Here is a 19,638-nt window from a genome sequence, read left to right as displayed (position 1 = left end):
TGTTTCCATTGTTCTTCCACCATTTCATGCTAGCTTCCTTTTTCCATGATGGATTGTTTTCACTGAGAGAGGGAGTCATTTTGCTGTCCTCGGCAGTCGAGTTACCACAGTATGCCTGGGGAGGTCTGCTAGTAATATACCATTCAAACCACGCTATACATACCTCCTTACAGAATTCACACACCTGTTCAAATACCCAGCGTGGACAGCCTGTCCACAAAGGGGAATTGTCCGCTACCACGTATTTGCAATGTCATGTGCCGTATTTCCAAACTCTCGCCAGTGCTTATTTTAGACCTAAAAAAACACAGAATTGTAATTACCTAATTGAAGTATGACCATCTGTGCTATGCTAAGACAGTTTACCTCTTGTGTGCAAAATTATTGCATTGTCAGCTAGACTCATAAAGAAAATGCATGACCATCACCGCTGCTTTGGGATCTCAATGTAATGCTATATTTTCCTTCTTTTTCTGGGCTATATGTATTTTGGGGGGGGAATTGACATGAACAAGAAGGAGTGGTTGCCAGTTTCGTTCAAATACAGATATACCTAAATGTATTGCAATTCATTTTAGTCACATTCACATGACAATAGCAACCTCCTAAAGCTGTAATGAAAACTTCAGAAGCGCATTACTAATGAGTCCATCCCATCTGATTGTCGTGCTTCATCAGCGGTCCATTCCCACCCACAGGATTCCCATGCTCCGTTATAGGCTAAACCTATTTGTTGTTGTTACGAATGAATATCATTGTGCAACCAACACCTGCAAACATGCATGGCTTTGCCAAGGCATTTCTCAACTGTGTGGAATTAAATTCCATCAGGACACCATTGTGTACATGTTATTTAAGTGGTTGCTTATTGTGTGAGTGGAAAGAACTCTGGGACAATACTTGAAGAGTTCCTGGTGCAAGATTTCTGAGGTCAAGTTGAAAATGGAGCCAGAAATGTGATTTTATTGTGTTTATATGCACCTTGTAATGACCACCAAGGGCTAGGGTTTCACAAAGAAACATCAAACAGGAACTTTGGTCTGAACTTCTGCAGCCTATCAACACATGGGTTGTGAAAGATGTCTTTTTTTAGAAAACAAGGAGATGTGAAACAGGCTGACAGGGTATTTCTTTTGCAGAAGAGAGTGACGCAAAGTATGCCGTGTGCAGATCATCAGCCAATAGCAGGGTTCAAAAGGAGATGGCCTCACTATGTGAGAGTATTGCTTTGGTGTGGGTGTCTGTTTCCCTTTTTTGAGTCCATTTATACACCTTTCATCACTTCGTTGTACATGCTCAATGGTATGTCGCAGTGGTGAATTATTAAAATATATTTGTACTCCTGTAAGATATCTATTTTTATGTACAAGATGGGTTGCCCATCACTTGATTCCAGTTGACTCAGGGCATCCTCCAAAGAGCACCATTTATTCCCACCCTAGAAAGCTAAAGTAGTTTTTATTGAAAGGCATGCTGGAGACTGAGGACAAAAATGGCAAACTTCTAAACTGGTTTAGAGTCATCTCATTGAATGCAGCTGGAAGGCAGAGAATGAGCTGCTTTAGTTTTGCTTGTACAAAAATGAGTAGAGAGGAGGGAAATAGCTGTACACTGACGTCAGCGCCCATGAGTGGAAGTGCTCTCCTTTTATAGCCACATTCTCTTTCTCTGGTGCATTCCTTAGAAGAGCACTGCGTCCCAGCACCCTGGAGAGGGCCGTGACGCACACACAGGGAGAAATAGAGAAGTTTGCACATGCCGGCCATGAGGAAAGGGAAGAAGAATTCCCCCTCCCAAAGCTTTTACTTTCAATCGACAGGCTCAGTGATCTCAAAGCTCCGTATGTTTGAGGAAATGTAAGAACAATTTTACTTTAGAATGGACTGAGGTCACACTGAGACTTGGCAATGAAGTTTGATGAGATGGAGAAATGTGCCTTTACAGACACCTTTGGACTACTACTGAATCTGCTCTGCATTGTCAAAACATGATGGACTACAATTACACTGTGAAGAAGATTGCTATTATTTAGTAGAAAGCACAGAATGATACATGTACTTTTACTTCTGATTAAACATTTTCTTCCCTTCCCCCCTTGGAACAGAATGGCACCAAATTACATGGCATCAAAATCTTGAAAATCTGATTTCCCCCTAGCTGATCACTGTCTGCAGCCAGATCTGATCGTAGTGTAATGAAACAGGCAGAGAGAGTGAGCTCATCTGTGGTGGTCGGCAAACTTTCTGGCTCATAGCCCTGCATGGCATCAACTGTGCACAAAAGCATGCTGAAATTGCAATGTCAATATCCACATTTATTCACACATTGTTATTTGTGGTCGTAAACAATTTGTTGAGTTAATTTATAAGGTGGTTACATTTATTTTACAGTACAAGGGGAGGGCCATGTGAAAATATGTGTAATGTTGGGGAGGGGGGTGCATTTAAAAAAAAAATATGACACATTGAGTTGGACCAGCCCCCCCCAAAAAGAAACATGTTGATTTGTCCCTTACTATAGCCTATATCCCATGGCCTGACTTCCCACAACACCAAATTAATAAAGTCAACACACCACAAAGTCTTCAATGCAACTTCTCTCAGATCAACTTGATTAATAAAGCCAAACACATTTAACATTTAAAGCCTATTTCCTAACTCTCTGATTCTTTAGCCAATTTGCCACATTGTTTAGTTATTTGTTTAGCTTAGACGCTCAGCTCAAAGATGTGCCAACTGCCTACACACACATCTGCTAAAAGACACGTTCATATACAGTACATTTTGATTTGACTTGAGTGAAGTTTTATAGCTAGCCCTGAATGATTATAATAGCACAGGGAGTGCACCGTTCAACCTTGAATGTGCCTGACTCAAAACACAAAACTGTAGCAGTGCTTAAATGTGACTGTTGCGATAACTTCTCCATCGCTCATATTGCTGTGCACACATGCTCCACATTAGATAGGTAGGAATTCTCCCTCTGTGTTGTTCTTGGGTCTTGATAGGATTTGACACTGACTTGCACTGGCAGAATAGAAACCAGACTTGTTTCCATGACGCTGAACATGCCTGTTTCAAGAGGCTTTTGCAATTCATCTTGTGTCGCCTCAGTAACTTGTGCAAATAAACCACTTCTACCTTTGAACTGCTGCTCTAACAATCACCTCTCAGCAAATGTTGATAGAGAGTGGTTCAAATCGACTGCTTTCTAACAGTTCATATTATGGTGCTGCTAAATGAACTTTCCTACTGTGACTCATGTTTGTCCAAAAACAGTTTGCCTGTTCGTGTTTGTTACCGTAGGCAGAAGGATGTGTTTTGGAGACATGTACTTTTGAATGGAAATAACTACCTTGGTTAAAACACTGCTTTTAGTCATACATGTTTTTCGACAGCCTGTCTGCCCAACAAAACAATGTCCTGACTAGAATATTTATTATTCAAATTATACTTTTGTAAGGCTTCAGTGTTTCATAATAGTAGACTGTCTACTAGGTCTACTATCTCCTCTTTGCTTGGGAGGGTGGGTCTTGACGGTCCACAATGTAGCTCATGGAGTAATGGATTTTGTTTATATTTTATCTCTTACTAGTGGTTAAACATTGATGTTGGGAGAGGTTTGGTCTCTGATTATGGATCTGCTTGTTTGCACTAAGACAACCTTGCCAGGGTAAGTCAGTTAAGAACAAATTCTTATTTACAATGACGGCCTACCCCGGTCAAAACCTAACTCGGACGACGCTGGGCCAATTGTGCGCCGCCCTATGGGACGCTCAATCATGGCCAGATGTTGATACAGTCTGGAATCGATTCAGGGCCTGGAGTGACGAAACTAGCACTGAGTTACAATGTCTTAGACCGCTGTGCCACATCCTCACTATGTCAAGAGGCTTAGTGAACCTTATGTATAAAATATTACTTTTCCAATCCCATCACGTTCTTCCTCTGTCCCCATTATGAGGTCTTTAAAGAACAGTTATTCATTTGGGTTTAGGCCATAAGGCCAGTGCCCCCAAGTGAGTTATTGCAGACCCCTAGAGGTTTCTAAAGGCATTGCAAGAAGGAATGGGGATTAGGATCAGTTTGCCATCCTAATAAATGATTATACTGTCAGTCCACAATAGATAGCCATAGAGCTCGCCAGCTTGTAGTCCTTTAAGAATGGAAATGAGTTTCCTCTGGTTCGTTCGGCCATTCATATGGGGTAAATTAATAAGGAAACAAACACACATCTCTCTGGTAAGAAGAAGGGTGGGGGTGTATGCCTTATGATTAACGACTCATGGTGTAATAACAACAACATACAGGAACTCAAGTCCTTTTGTTCACCTGACATAGAATTCCTTACGATCAAATGCCGAAAACATTATCTTTCAAGAGAATTCTATTCGATTATAGTCACAACTGTGTATATCCCCCCCAAGCTGATACTTCATCGGCCCTGAAAGAACTTCACTGGACTCTATGTAAACTGGAAACCATACATCCTGAGGCTGCATTTAGTGTAGCTGGGGATTTTAACAAAGCAAACCTGAGAACAAGACTTCCTAAATTCTATCAGCATATTGAATGTGTGACACGGGCTGGTAGCATTCTGGATCATTGCTAGTCTAACTTCCCTGATGCATGCAAGGCCCTACCCCGCCCTGCATTCGGCAAATCTGACCATGACTCCATTTTGTTGCTCCCAGCCTATAGACAGAAACTAAAATGTGAAACGCACGTGTTCAGGTCTGTCCAACGCTGGTCTGACCAATCGGATTCCACGCTTCTAGATTGCTTCGATCACGTGGATATGTTCCGGATAGCCTCAGACAACAACATTGACATATATACGTTGACTCGTTGAGCAAGTTTATTAGCAAGTGCATCGGAGATGTCATACCCACTGTGACTATTAAACCTTTCCTAACCAGAAACCTTGGATTGATGGCAGCATTCGTGCAAAACTGAAAGCGTGAACCCCCACTTTTAATCATGGCAAGGTGATTGGAAACATACAAACAGTGCAGCTATTCCCTCCGCAAGGCAATCAAACAAGCAAAGCATCAGTATACAGACAAAGTCGCAATTCAACGGCTAAAACAAGAAACGTATGTGGCAGGGTATACAGTCAATCATGGATTACAAAAAGAAAACCAACCCCGTCACGGACATCAACGTCTTGCTCCCAGACAAACTAAACATTTACTTTGCTCGCTTTAAGGAGAATACAGTGCCACTGACACGGGCTGTGGGCTCTTCTTCTCCGTCGCCAATGTGAGTAAAACATTTAAACATGTTAACCCTCTCAAGGCTGCCGGCCCAGACGGCATCAGTAGCCGCTTCCTCAGAGCATGCGCAGACCAGCAGGCTGGTGGGTTATCGGACATGTTCAATCAATCCCTATCCCAGTCTGTTGTCCCCACATGCTTCAAGATGGCCACCATTGTTCCTGTTCCAAAGAAAGCTATGGTAACTGAACTAAATGATTACCACCCCTTAGTACTCACTTCTGTCATCATGAAGTGTTTTGAGAGACTAGTCAAGGATCATATCACGGCCTCCCGGGTGGCGCAGTGGTTAAGGGCGCTGTACTGCAGCGCCAGCTGTGCCATCAGAGTCCCTGGGTACGCGCCCAGGCTCTGTCGTAACCGGCCGCGACCGGGAGGTCCGTGGGGCGACGCACAATTGGCCTAGCGTCGTCCGGGTTAAGGAGGGCTTGGTCGGTAGGGATGTCCTTGTCTCATCGCGCACCAGCGACTCCTGTGGCGGGCCGGGCGCATTGCGCTCTAACCAAGGTTTCCAGGTGCACGGTGTATCCTCCGACACATTGGTGCGGCTGGCTTCCGGGTTGGAGGCGCGCTGTGTTAAGAAGCAGTGCGGAGGACGCATGACTTTCAACCTTCGTCTCTCCCGAGCCCGTACGGGAGTTGTAGCGATGAGACAAGATAGTAGCTACTACAACAATTGGATACCACGAAATTGGGGAGAAAAAGGGGTAAAAAAAAAAAAAAAAAAAAAGGATCATATCACCTGATACCCTAGACCCACTCCGATTTGCTTAATAGGTCCACTGACGATGCATTCGCCATCACACTGCACACTGCCATATCCCATCTGGACAACCTTTGTAAGAATGTTGTTCATTGAATACAGCTCAACATTTAACACCATAGTACCCTCCAAACTCGTCATCAAGCTCGAGACCCCCGGTGGTGAAGGTAGGAAACAACATCTCCACCCCGCTGAACCTCAACACTGGGGCCCCACAAGGGTGCGTTCTCAGCCCTCTCCTGTACTCCCTGTTCACCCATGACTGCGTGGCCATGCACACTTCCTACTCAATCATCAAGTTTGCAGATGACACTACACTACAACGACGAGACGGCCTACAGGGAGGAGGTGAGAGCCTTCGGAGTGTGGTGTCAGGAAAACAACCTCTCACTCAATGTCATCAAAACAAAGGAGATGATCGTGGACTTCCGGAAACAGCAGAGGGAGCACCCCCCCATCCACATCGTCGGGACAGTAGTGGAGAAGGTATAAAGTTTTAAGTTCCTCGGCTTACACGTCACGGACAAACTGAAATGGTCCACCCACACAGACAGCGTGGTGAAGAACCTCAGGAGGCTGAAGAAATTTGGCTGGTCACCTAAAACACTCACAAACTTTTCCAGATCCACAATCGAGAGCATCCTGTCGGACTGTATCACCGCCTGGTACGGCAACTGCACCACCCTAAACCTGAACCTAAACCTAAACTGCCAACTTATAGACTCAAATCTCTGGCCACTGTAATAAATTGTAATAAATTGACTTAATAAAGGTATCACTAGTCACTTTAAATAATGCCACTTTAATAATGTTTACATATGCTACATTACTCATCTTATACTGTTCTATACCATCGACTGCATCTTGCTTAAGCCGCACGGCCATAGCTCATCCATATATTTATATGTAAATATTCTTATTCATCCCTTACATTTGTGTGTATAAGGTAGTTCTTGTTACATTATTTGTTAGATATTACTGCATTGTCAGAACATTCGCTACACTCGCATTAACATCTGCTAACCATGTGTATGTGACCAATAAAGTTTTGGGATTAACAAAAAATAAGGTCTAAGGTTAACACAGGCTTAGGAGATCTTATACGTTTTGTTCTGTGAGATAATATCAGTCAGTTAACATGACCTTTGTAAATTATGAAGCCTTCATGTGCTTGTTTTTATTTACATAAATGCTTCAAAATTCACAAAAAGTGATGTTCGTTGATAAAGATTCTCATAGAGCAAAACATATAAGATCTCCTAATAAGTCCTAAAAAACAGAAATGAGTTACCTCTGGTTCGTTCAGCCATTCATATGGGGTAAAACACCTGATTTTTTAGCATTTATCCAAAAACTCTAGAAAACCCATTAATTTCCCCATAGGAGAAAGTTCCTACAAAAATACGCCATTACTATTGCTCGCTATAATATTTATTTACCAGTGATACTGGATTTAAATCAGTTGTAGGGTATCTCTGTTGAGTCTTGGAATCAGATCAGAGTAGAGCGTAATACTTGGGATTGATTTGTGACTCACCATGTGACAATTTATAGAAACTGGGTCCATTACACAAGGTGCACAATTCTAAATTGAGTTTGTCATAGACTGTAAATATATCCTCCTTGGCAGGAATCTACACGTAGTATATAAACTAGCATAATACTCAGAGTAACAACATTTCAAAATGTCAACTAAAGATAAGGATTTCACCAACCATTACAAAAGATAAAATGCAAAAATAGAATAAAGAAACACACTATATGTGGAATTACACTGTTGCGGTCCAAACTGCAATGGATGGTCCACCAGCTGTCTATGTTTGCAGTGTGAGGCGAGGCCAAACCAAGAGAAAACAGACTTCCCATTTGTGCTCTGTGTTGGTTATTTGCTTTTACTGAACACCTCTGTTGTTATGGCAACACATCCTGTGTCTGTACTGACGTAAAAGAGAAACTAAATGGACTGTGAATTTAACTCTTTGTTGATGTGACTGATGACCTGCAATCGTAGTTTCCCTATAGTAGGTATTTTTGTGTAACGGCATGGTCTTCCTAGGGGTGCTGTGAGGGGTCCTCTGGTCCTACATTCTAAGTTCTTGCGTGAAATGCAGAGAAAATATTAAGGCAAAATCATCTGATTGACAAAAAACATTCTGCTCTTCAGATCAAACTTTAACTTCCTCCTTGTTGACTGACACCTCTACTACCCATCTTGGTCCGAAGAGGGCAAGGCAACAAATAAATTGATGGCGTGAATTTGTCATATCCTTGGCCTCACTTGTAGCTGTCACAATTGGGCTTACTGTGGTTTGAACAATGCAGTCTATCTCATGTGTCAACCACTGAGTGGCTGGTCTCTTTCCTTCATCTAAAAGTGAAAAACACACTAGCAGCACCATGCAAGATTACATTATCTAAACAAATAATAGCTTGTGCTCCCACTTTATAGTATATGGGCAATGTAAGTCTACATAGGCAATTTGTTTTGCAACTATTGATCTGTCTTTCGGTGACCTGTTCAAAGGTTGTGTTTTCCCTACATATGGATTAGGACTATGTACGTACATGCACAGATAACTGATCTCAGGACAGGTTTATCTGGAGGCATTAGCATTTAGCACTGTCTCTTCACTGCTGATTGCATTGACAGTGAGACGATTGCATATCCAATCCATTGGCTTAGCCTGAAATGTACTAGCAGGCTATTCCCAGAAACCTCTCATTTAGAGTAAATGGTAAACTGAAAAGAATATGAGCCGTAGCAGCATATAGGGTTACTGTAACAAGTGCGCTAAGAGTCGGGAAGCAAGTTCAGGGAGTGAGTGTTAATTTTAAAAAGCAAAAATGAACACAAAACACAACAACATGAATACAGAGTCAATAACACCTGAGGAAAAAACCAAGGTGAGTGAAAGATATAGGGAAGATAATCAAGGAGGTGATTGAGTGCAGGTGAGTGTCATGAGGCGCAGGTGCACGAGACGATAGTGACAGGTGTGCGGGATAATCAGCAGCCTGATTACCTTGGTTGGAGAGGGAGTATATGTGACAGTTACAAAGATACTGGTAATTTACATAAAGTTACCGGAATATTCAGTCATTTTTGTAATTAAGGCAATCCATCGTAACTTTGGTTATCCATATGTAGTATTTATTTCTTATATCTGTGTCATCATATTGTCCATGAGTTTCTAGTAGATAGGCCGTATGGTTCTAGAAAAAATAGACAAATTAATTAAAAAATCATCTGATTAACAATGGCTTTATTTTCAATTAACTCTGCAACTCTTCACAACTGCCACCACTTTGATGCCTAGGCATTGACTACAACTACAGTTGATGTCAGAAGTTTACATACACCTTGGCCAAATACATTTAAACTCAGTTTTTCACAATTCCTGACAAATAATCCTAGTAAAAATTCCCTGTCTTAGGTCAGTTAGGATCACCACTTTATTTTAAGAATAATAGTAGAGAGAATGATTTATTTCATCTATTTCTTTCATCACATTCCCAGTGGGTCAGAAGTTTACATACACTCAATTAGTATTTGGTAGCATTACCTTTAAATTGTTTAACTTGGGTCAAACAATTTGGGTAGCCTTCCACAAGCTTCCCATAATAAGTTGGGTGAATTTTGGCCCATTCCTCCTGACAGAGCTGGTGTAACTGAATCAACTTTGTAGGCCTCCTTGCTCACACACGCTTTTTCAGTTCTGCCCACAAATTTTCTATAGGATTGAGGTCAGGGCTTTGTGATGGCCACTCAAATACCTTGATTTTGTTGTTCTTAAGCCATTTTGCCACAACTTTGGAAGTATGCTTGGGGTCATTGTCCATTTGGAAGACCCATTTGCGACCAAGCTGTCTCGAGATGTTGCTTCAATTTATCCACATAATTTTCCTCCTCATGACGCCATCTATTTTGTGAAGTGCACCAGTCCCTCCTGCAGCAAAGCACCCGCACAACATGATGCTGCCACCCACGTGCTTCACGGTTGGGATGGTGTTCTTCAGCTTGCAAGCCTCCCCCTTTTCCTCCAAACATACATGGTCATTATGGCCAAACAGTTCTATTTTTGTTTCATCAGACCAGAGGACATTTCTCCAAAAAGTATGATCTTTGTCCCCATGTGCAGTTGCAAACCATAGTCTAGCTTTTTTATGGCGGTTTTGGAGTAGTGGCTTCTTCCTTGCAGAGCGACCTTTCAGGTTATGTCGATATAGGACTCGTTTTATTGTGGATATAGATACTTTTGTACCGGTTTCCTCCAGCATCTTCACAAGGTCCTTTGCTGTTGTTCTGGGATTGATTAGCACTTTTCGCACCAAAGTACGTTCATCTCTAGGAGACAGAACGCGTCTCCTTCCTGAGCGGTTTGACGGCTGCATGGTCCCGTGGTGTTTATACTTGCGTACTATTGTTTGTACATATGAATGTGGTAACTTAAGGCATTCGTAAATTGCTCCCAGGGACGAAACAGACTTGTGGAGGTCGACAATTTTTTTTCTGTGGTCTTAGCTGATTTTCTTTAGATTTTCCCATGATGTCAAGCAAAGAGGCACTGAGTTTGAAGGTAGGCCTTGAAATACATCTACAGGTACACCTCCAATTGACTCAAATGATGTCAATTAGCCTATCAGAAGCTTCTAAAGCCGTGACATCATTTTCTGGAATTTTCCAAGCTGTTTAAAGGCACAGTCAACTTAGTGTATGGAAACTTCTGACCCAATGGAATTGTGATACAGTGAATTATAAGTGAAATAATCTGTTAACAATTGTTGGAAAAATTACTTGTGTCATGCACAAAGTAGATGTCCTAACCGACTTGCCAAATCTATAGTTTGTTAACAAGAAATTTGTGGAGTGGTTGAAAAATTAGTTTAATGTCTCCAACCTAAATGTATATAAACTTCCAAACTCTACATATTGACATGGTAAAATAAATATGTTAAAAAATATATATACAGTACCAGTCAATAGTTTGGACATCTACTCATTCAAGGGTTTTTATTTATTTGTACTGTTTTCTACATTGTTGAATAATAGTGAAGACATCAACACTATGAAATAACACGTGGAATCATGTAGTAACCAAAAAAGTGTTGAACAAATCAAAATATATTTTATGTTTGAGATTCAAAGTAGCCACCCTTTGCCTTAATGTCAGCTTTGCACACTCTTGGCATTCTCTCAACCAGCTTCGTGAGGTAGTCACCTGGAATGCATTTCAATTACCAGGTGTGCCTTGTTAAAAGGTAAGTTGTGTTGTGACAAGGTATAGGGGGTATACAGAAGATAGCCATATTTGGTAAAAGATCAAGTCTATATTATGGCAAGAACAGCTCTGATGATGCCGAAAAACATGGCTGATGTTTTACATTCTCCCAACCAATTGTGCTATTTTGTTATTTATTTTTTATTTTTAGCATCTTATTTTTTTAAAAACGTATTGTTTACATAATGTTGCTGCTACCGTCTATTCTGACAGAAAATAACTTCTGGAAATGAGAACGGCGATTACTCACCATGGACTGGAAGAAACGTTTTTCATTAACGAGTCTGACGAGATGGACATCCTACTTTCACTGGAACAGGCCCAGTGTAGCTATTCCCTCTGCAAGGCTATCAAACACGCTAAGCGTCAGTATAGAGACAAAGTAGAGTCGCAATTCAATGGCTCAAACACGAGACGTATGTGACAGGGTATACAGTCAATCATGGATTACAAAAAGAAAACCAGCCTTGTCGCGGACACTGACAACTTGCCCCCAGACAAACTAAAACACTTCTTTGCTCGCTTTGAGGACAATACAGTCCCTCTGACACGTTCTGCTACCAAAACCTGCAGGCTCTCCTTCTCCGCAGCCACCATTGTTCGTGTTCCCAAGAAAGCTAAGGTAACTGAGCTAAACAACTATCCCCCCTTAGCACTCACTTCGTCTTCATGAAGTGCTTTTAGAGACTAATAAAGGATCATATCACCTCCACCTTACCTGACACCCTAGACGCACTCCAATTTGCTAACAGGTCCACAGACGACGCAACCGCAGTCACACTGTCCTAACCCATCTGGAAAAGAGGAATACCTATGTAAGAATGCTGTTCATCGATTACAGCTCAGCATTTAACACCGTAGTACCCTCCAAACTCGTCATTAAGCTTGAGACCCTGGGTCTCAACCCCTCCCTGTGCAGCTGGGTCCTGGACTTTCTGACGGGCCGCCCCTAGGTGGTGAGGGTAGGAAACAACATCTCCATCCCACTCCACTGATCCTCAACACTTGGGGCCCCACAAGGGTGCATTCTCAGCCCTCTCCTGTACTCCCTGTTCAGCCATGACTGCATGGCCATGCACACCTCCAACTCAGTCATCAAGTTTGCAGACAAAACTACAGTGGTAGGCTTGATTACCAACAACGACGAGACGGCCTACAGGGAGGAGGTGAGGGCCCTCGGAGTGTGGTGTCAGGAAAATAACCTCACACTCAATGTCAACAAAACAAAGGAGATGATTGTTGACTTCAGGAAACAGCAGAGGGAGCACCCCCCTATCCACATTGACGGGACAGTAGTGGAGACGGTGGAAAGTTATACATCCCGTCGGGCTGTATCACCTCCTGGTACGGCAACTGCTCCACCCACAACCGTAAGGCTCTCCAGAGGGTAGTGAGGTCTGCTCAATACATCACCGGGGGCAAACTACCTGCCCTCCAGGACACCTAAACCACCCGATGTCACAGGAAGGCCAAAAAGATCATAAAGGACAACAACCACCTGAGCCACTGCCTGTTCACCCCACTACCATCCAGAAGGCGAGGTCAGTACAGGTGCATCAAAGCTAGGACCAAGAGACTGAAAAACAACTTCTATCTCAAGTCTATAGACCACTATCAACCAAGAGAGTTCTCATTTACATTATTTCATACAGTGCCTTGCGAAAGTATTCGGCCCCCTTGAACTTTGCGACCTTTTGCCAAATTTCAGGCTTCAAACATAAAGATATAAAACTGTATTTTTTTTGAAGAATCAACAACAAGTGGGACACAATCATGAAGTGGAACGACATTTATTGGATATTTCAAACTTTTTTAACAAATCAAAAACTGAAAAATTGGGCGTGCAAAATAATTCAGCCCCTTTACTTTCAGTGCAGCAAACTCTCTCCAGAAGTTCAGTGAGGATCTCTGAATGATCCAATGTTGACCTAAATGACTAATGATGATAAATACAATCCACCTGTGTGTAATCAAGTCTCCGTATAAATGCACCTGCACTGTGATAGTCTCAGAGGTCCGTTAAAAGCGCAGAGAGCATCATGAAAAACAAGGAACACACCAGGCAGGTCCGAGATACTGTTGTGAAGAAGTTTAAAGCATGATTTGGATACAAAAAGATTTCCCAAGCTTTAAACATCCCAAGGAGCACTGTGCAAGCGATAATATTGAAATGGAAGGAGTATCAGACCACTGCAAATCTACCAAGACCTGGCCGTCCCTCTAAACTTTCAGCTCATACAAGGAGAAGACTGATCAGAGATGCAGCCAAGAGGCCCATGATCACTCTGGATGAACTGCAGAGATCTACAGCTGAGGTGGGAGACTCTGTCCATAGGACAACAATCAAGTCGTATATTGCACAAATCTGGCCTTTATGGAAGAGTGGCAAGAAGAAAGCCATTTCTTAAAGATATCCATAAAAAGTGTTGTTTAAAGTTTGCCACAAGCCACCTGGGAGACACACCAAACATGTGGAAGAAGGTGCTCTGGTCAGATGAAACCAAAATTGAACTTTTTGGCAACAATGCAAAACGTTATGTTTGGCGTAAAAGCAACACAGCTGAACACACCATCCCCACTGTCAAACATGGTGGTGGCAGCATCATGGTTTGGGCCTGCTTTTCTTCAGCAGGGACAGGGAAGATGGTTAAAATTGATGGGAAGATGGATGGAGCCAAATACAGGACCATTCTGGAAGAAAACCTGATGGAGTCTGCAAAAGACCTGAGACTGGGACGGAGATTTGTCTTCCAACAAGACAATGATCCAAAACATAAAGCAAAATCTACAATGGAATGGTTCAAAAATAAACATATCCAGGTGTTAGAATGGCCAAGTCAAAGTCCAGACCTGAATCCAATCGAGAATCTGTGGAAAGAACTGAAAACTGCTGTTCACAAATGCTCTCCATCCAACCTCACTGAGCTCGAGCTGTTTTGCAAGGAGGAATGGGAAAAATGTTCAGTCTCTCGATGTGCAAAACTGATAGAGACATACCCCAAGCGACTTACAGCTGTAATCGCAGCAAAAGGTGGCGCTACAAAGTATTAACTTAAGGGGGCTGAATAATTTTGCACGCCCAATTTTTCAGTTTTTGATTTGTTAAAAAAGTTTTAAATATCCAATAAATGTCGTTCCACTTCAGGATTGTGTCCCACTTGTTGTTGATTCTTCACAAAAAAATACAGTTTTATATCTTTATGTTTGAAGCCTGAAATGTGGCAAAAGGTCGCAAAGTTCAAGGGGGCCGAATACTTTCGCAAGGCACTGTAGCTGTCTATTTGCCACCACTGAACACTGCTGGCAATAAGACCGCTCTCAACCAGCTCTATAAGGCCATAAGCAAAGAAGAAAATGCTCACCCAGAAGTGGCGCTCCTAGTGGCCGGGGACTTTAATGCAGACAAACTTTAATCAGTTTTACCACATTTTTACCAGCATGTCACATGTGCTACCAGAGGAAAAAAAAATCTTAGACCACCTTTACTCCACACACAGAGATGCATACAAATCTCTCCCCCGCCCTCCATTTGGAAAATCTGACCATAATTATATCCTCCTGATGCCTGCTTACAAGCGAAAACTAAAGCAGGAAGTACCAGGGACTCGCACAATATGGAAGTAGTCAGATGACGCGGATGCTACACTAGAGTACTGTTTTGCTAGCACAGACTGGATTATGTTCAGGGATTCATCCAATGGTATTGAGGAGTACACCACCGCAGTCATCGGCTTCATCAGTAAGTGCATCAACGTCGTCGTCCCCACGGTGTCACGACCTGACCGTAGAGAGCTTTTTTATGTCTCTATTTGGTTTGGTCAGGGTGTGATTTGGGGTGGGCATTCTATGTTTTGTTTTCTATGATTTTGTGATTCTATGGTTTGGCCGGGTATGGTTTTCAATGAGGGACAGCTGTCTATCGTGGTCTCTGATTGGGAACCATACTTAGGTCACTCTTTTTTCCTCCTTTCATTGTGGGTAGTTAACTTTGTTTGTGGCACTTAGCCCTGTTGAGCTTCACGGTCGTTATCTTGTTTTGTTGTTTTATTGGCGACATTTATCTTAAATAAAAAGAAATGTACGCCCACCACGCTGCACCCTGGTCTTCTTCCAGCAACTGCCGTGACAGAACTAGCCACCACAAAAGGACCAAGCAGCGTGGCCAGGAGTATGAGACCACCTGGGAAGAGGTAGAGAGTGGTTGGTCGACCCAGGGAGAGTGCCAGAGCCCGCCTGGGATTCAATTGAGCAGTGCGAGGAGAATGGAGTTGGCGGAGAATGGAGAATGGAGTTGGCGACATGTACACGGCTAGCGAGGAAGCCCGAGAGGCAACCCCAAAAAACTTTTTGGGCGGGCACACGGGGAGTTTGGCTGAGTCAGGTTGGAGACCTGAGCCAACTCCCCGTGCTTACCATGGCGAGCGTCGTACTGGTCAGGCACCATGTTATGCGGTGGAGCGCATGGTGTCTCCAGTGCGCGTTCACAGCCCGGTGCGCTACATCCCAGAAGAGGGCACAACAAAACCTTTTCCCCCTCCAGGAGACTGAAATGATTTAACATGGGTCCCCAGATCCTCAAAAGGTTCTTCATTTGCACCATTGAGAGCATCCTGACTGTTTGCATCACCGCCTGGTATGGCAATTGCTCGGTATCTGACTGTAAGGCACTGCAGAGGGTAGTGCGAATGGCCCAGTACATCACTGAGGCCAAGCTTCCTGCCTTCCAGGACCTATACAATAGACGGTGTCAGAGGAAAGCCCATAAAATTGTCAAAGATTCCAGTCACCCAAGTTAGACTGTTTTCTCTGCTACCGCATGGCAAGCGGTAACGGAGCACCAAGTCTTCTACCCCCAAGCCATAACACTGTTGAACAACCAATAAAATCGCCACCGGACAATTTATGTTACCTCAACTAACCTGTACCCCATGCACACTGACTCGGTACCGGTGACCCCTCTATATAGGCTCATTATTGGTGTCCCTGAACAAAGGGGGGATCAAAATCAAAAGTAACAGCCAGTATCTGGTGTGGCTACCAACTGCATTAAGGACTGCAGTTTAACTCCTCCTCATGGACTGCACCATATTTGCCAGTTCTTGCTGTGAGATGTTACCCAACTCTTCCACTAAGGCACTTGCAAGTTCCCGGACATTTCTGGGGGGTATGGCCCTAGCCCTCACCCTCCGATTCAACAGTTCCCAGACGTGCTCAATGGGATTGAGATCCTGGCTCTTCGCTGGCCATGGCAGAACACTGATATTCCCCGTCTTGCAGGAAATCATGCACAGAACGAGCAGTATGGCTGATGGCATTGTCATGCTGGAGGGTCATGTCAGGATGAGCCTGCAGGAAGGGTACCACATGAGGGAGGAGGATGTCTTCCCTGTAACGCACAGCTTTGAGATTATCTACAATGACAACAAGCTTAGTCCAATGATGCTGTGACACACCGCCCCAGACCATGACGGACCCATCACCTCCAGATCCCGCTCCAGAGTACAGGCCTCGGTGTAATGCACATTCCTTGGACGATAAACGCAAATCCGACCATCACCCCTGGTGAGACAAAACCGCGACTCGTCAGTGAAGAGCTCTTTTTGCCAGTCCTGTCTGGTCCAGCGATGGTGGGTTTGTGCCCATAGGCGACGTTGTTGCCGGTAATGTCTGGTGACACCTCCTTACAATAGCCCTACAAGCCCTCAGTCCAGCCTCTCTCAGCCAATTGTGGACAGTCTTAGCACTGATGGAGGGATTGTGAATTCCTGATGTAACTCGGGCAGTTGTTGTTGCCATCCTATACCTGTCCAGCAGGTGTGATGTTCGGATGTACCGATCCTGTGCAGGTGTTGTTACACATGGTCTGCCACTGCGAGGACAATCAGCTGTCCGTCCTTTCTCCCTGTCGTACTGTCTTAGGCGTCTCACAGTTTGGACATTGCAATTTATTGCCCTGGCCACATCTGCAGTCCTCATGCCTCCTTGTAGCATGCCTAAGGCACGTTCACTCAGATGAGCAGGGAACCTGGGCATCTTTCTTTTGGTGTTTTTCAGTGTAAGTAGAAAGGCCTCTTTAGCATCCTAAGTGTTCATAACTGTGACCTTAATTGCCTAACGTCTTTAAGCTGTTAGTGTCTTAACAACAGTTCTACAGGTGCATGTTCATAAATTGTTTTTGGTTCATTGAACAAGCATGGAAAACAGTGTTTAAACCCTTTACAATGAAGATCTGTGCAGTTTTTTGAATTTTTATTAATTATCTTTGAAAGACAGGGTCCTGAAAAAGGTTTCTTTTTTGCTGAGATTACATATTACCTCAATTAGCCCGACTAACCGGTGCCCCCGCACATTGACTGTGTACCGGTACCACCTGTATACAGCCTCGCTACTGTTATTTTCACTGTCATTTTACTGTTCTTTTTATTTTGTATTTCTCTAATTATCTATGTTTTACCAAAAACTTATTTTTTACTTAAAAATTGCACTATTGGTTAGGGCTTGTAAGTTAGCATTTCACTGTATGGTCTACACCTGTTGTATTCAGCACACATGAAAAATTAACTTTGATTTGATTTGAAATATGCAAAGAGACATGACAGTCCATCATTACTTTAAGACATGAACTTTCAGTCTAAAAAAATATCAAGCGCTATGATGAAACTGGCTCTCATGAGGACTGCCACAGGAAAGGAAGACACGGATTTACCTCTGCTGCAGAGGACAAGTTCATTAGAGTTACCGGACTCAGAAATTGCAGCCCAAAATAAATGCTTCACACAGTTCAAATAACAGACACATCTCAACATCAACTGTTCAAAGGAGACTGCGTAAATCAGCCCTTCATGTTCGAATTGCTGCAAAGAAACCACTACTAAAGGACACCAATAAGAAGAAGAGACTTGCTCGTGTTTCTTAGCCCAAGCAATGGACATAAGACCGACGGAAATCTGTCATTTTGGTCTGATGAGTCCAAATTTGAGATTTTTGGTTCCCAACGCCGTGTCTTTGTGAGATGCGGAGTAGGTTGACAGATGATCTCTGCATGTGTGGTTCCTACTGTGAATAATGGAGGAGGATGTGTGGTGGTGTTGGGGTGCTTTGCTGGTGACACTGCCAGTAATATATTTAGAATTCAAGGCACACTTAACCAGCATGGCTACCACAGCATTCATCAGAGATACGACAACCTATCTGGATTGTGCTTAGTGGGACTATCATTTGTTTTTCAACAGGACAATGACCCAACACACCTCCAGGCTGTGTAAGAGCTATTTGACCAAGAAGGAGGGTGATGGAGTGCTGCATCACATGATCTGGCCTCCACAATCACCCAACCTCAACCCAATTGAGATGGTTTGGGATGAGTTGGACTGCAGAGTGACAGAAAAGCAGCCAACAAGTGCTCAGCATATGTGGGAACTCCTTCAAGACTGTTGGAAAAGCATTCCTGTCACGCCCTGGCCTTAGTTATCTTTGGTTTCTTTATTATTTTGGTTAGGCCAGGGTGTGACATTGTGTTTCGTCTTGTCTAGGGGTTTTATTAGATTAATGGGGTTGTGTTCAGTTTAGTTGTCTAGGTAAGTCTATGGTTGCCTAGAGTGGTTCTCAATCAGAGGCAGGTGTTTATCGTTGTCTCTGATTGGGAACCATATTTAGGCAGCCATATTCTTTGGGTATTTTGTGGGTGATTGTTTCCTGTCTTTGTGTTTACTGCACCAGATAGCGCTGTTGTATTTTGATAGATTACATAAAATCCTTGAAAGATAACAAAATTCTGGTTTACTGGTAGACATCTAAAGTTTCCATTAATATACCCTCCCTTTATAACCCTAGTTATGTGTTCAGGGTTGTTGTTTGACCCCTACTTTATTCTTGGAGAAGGAATTTCTGATGATCCCATCAGAAATGTGCAGCGTATAGACTTTTGAAGACCTTACTGGGTTGAGTAAGAGTAGGCTATTGACGCAGGGAGGTTGATTTAACACTATAAACCTCACATTTCAAATACAAGATATAAGGAAGTGCTTGCATTGCTCTTTGTGTTAATCCTGTGCCCATATTAAAAACTCCTCAATAAAACCCTGTCAGCTATCCTTATATGAAGGGACACATCGCAAAAGGAGATTTTTTTTTCATCCAGAGTTCATTTTTAATAGAAGGCCTATCTGAAGCAATCTAGTCATATCTGACATCATAAACATTGATACAAATAAAAATAGCAAGTATTGGTTTACACTCAAGTGTATGCAGAGCAGAAGGAAAGACTGTTAACCATGACAACCTTGCCAGTGAGTAAACACAAGGGTGAGCACCCTTGAGGA

The sequence above is a fragment of the Oncorhynchus clarkii genome, chromosome 27 (assembly GCF_045791955.1).
Source record: "Oncorhynchus clarkii lewisi isolate Uvic-CL-2024 chromosome 27, UVic_Ocla_1.0, whole genome shotgun sequence".
Lineage (NCBI taxonomy): Eukaryota > Metazoa > Chordata > Actinopteri > Salmoniformes > Salmonidae > Oncorhynchus > Oncorhynchus clarkii.
The sequence above is the reverse complement of the archived record's forward strand: the minus strand, read 5'-3'. Positions refer to the sequence as shown.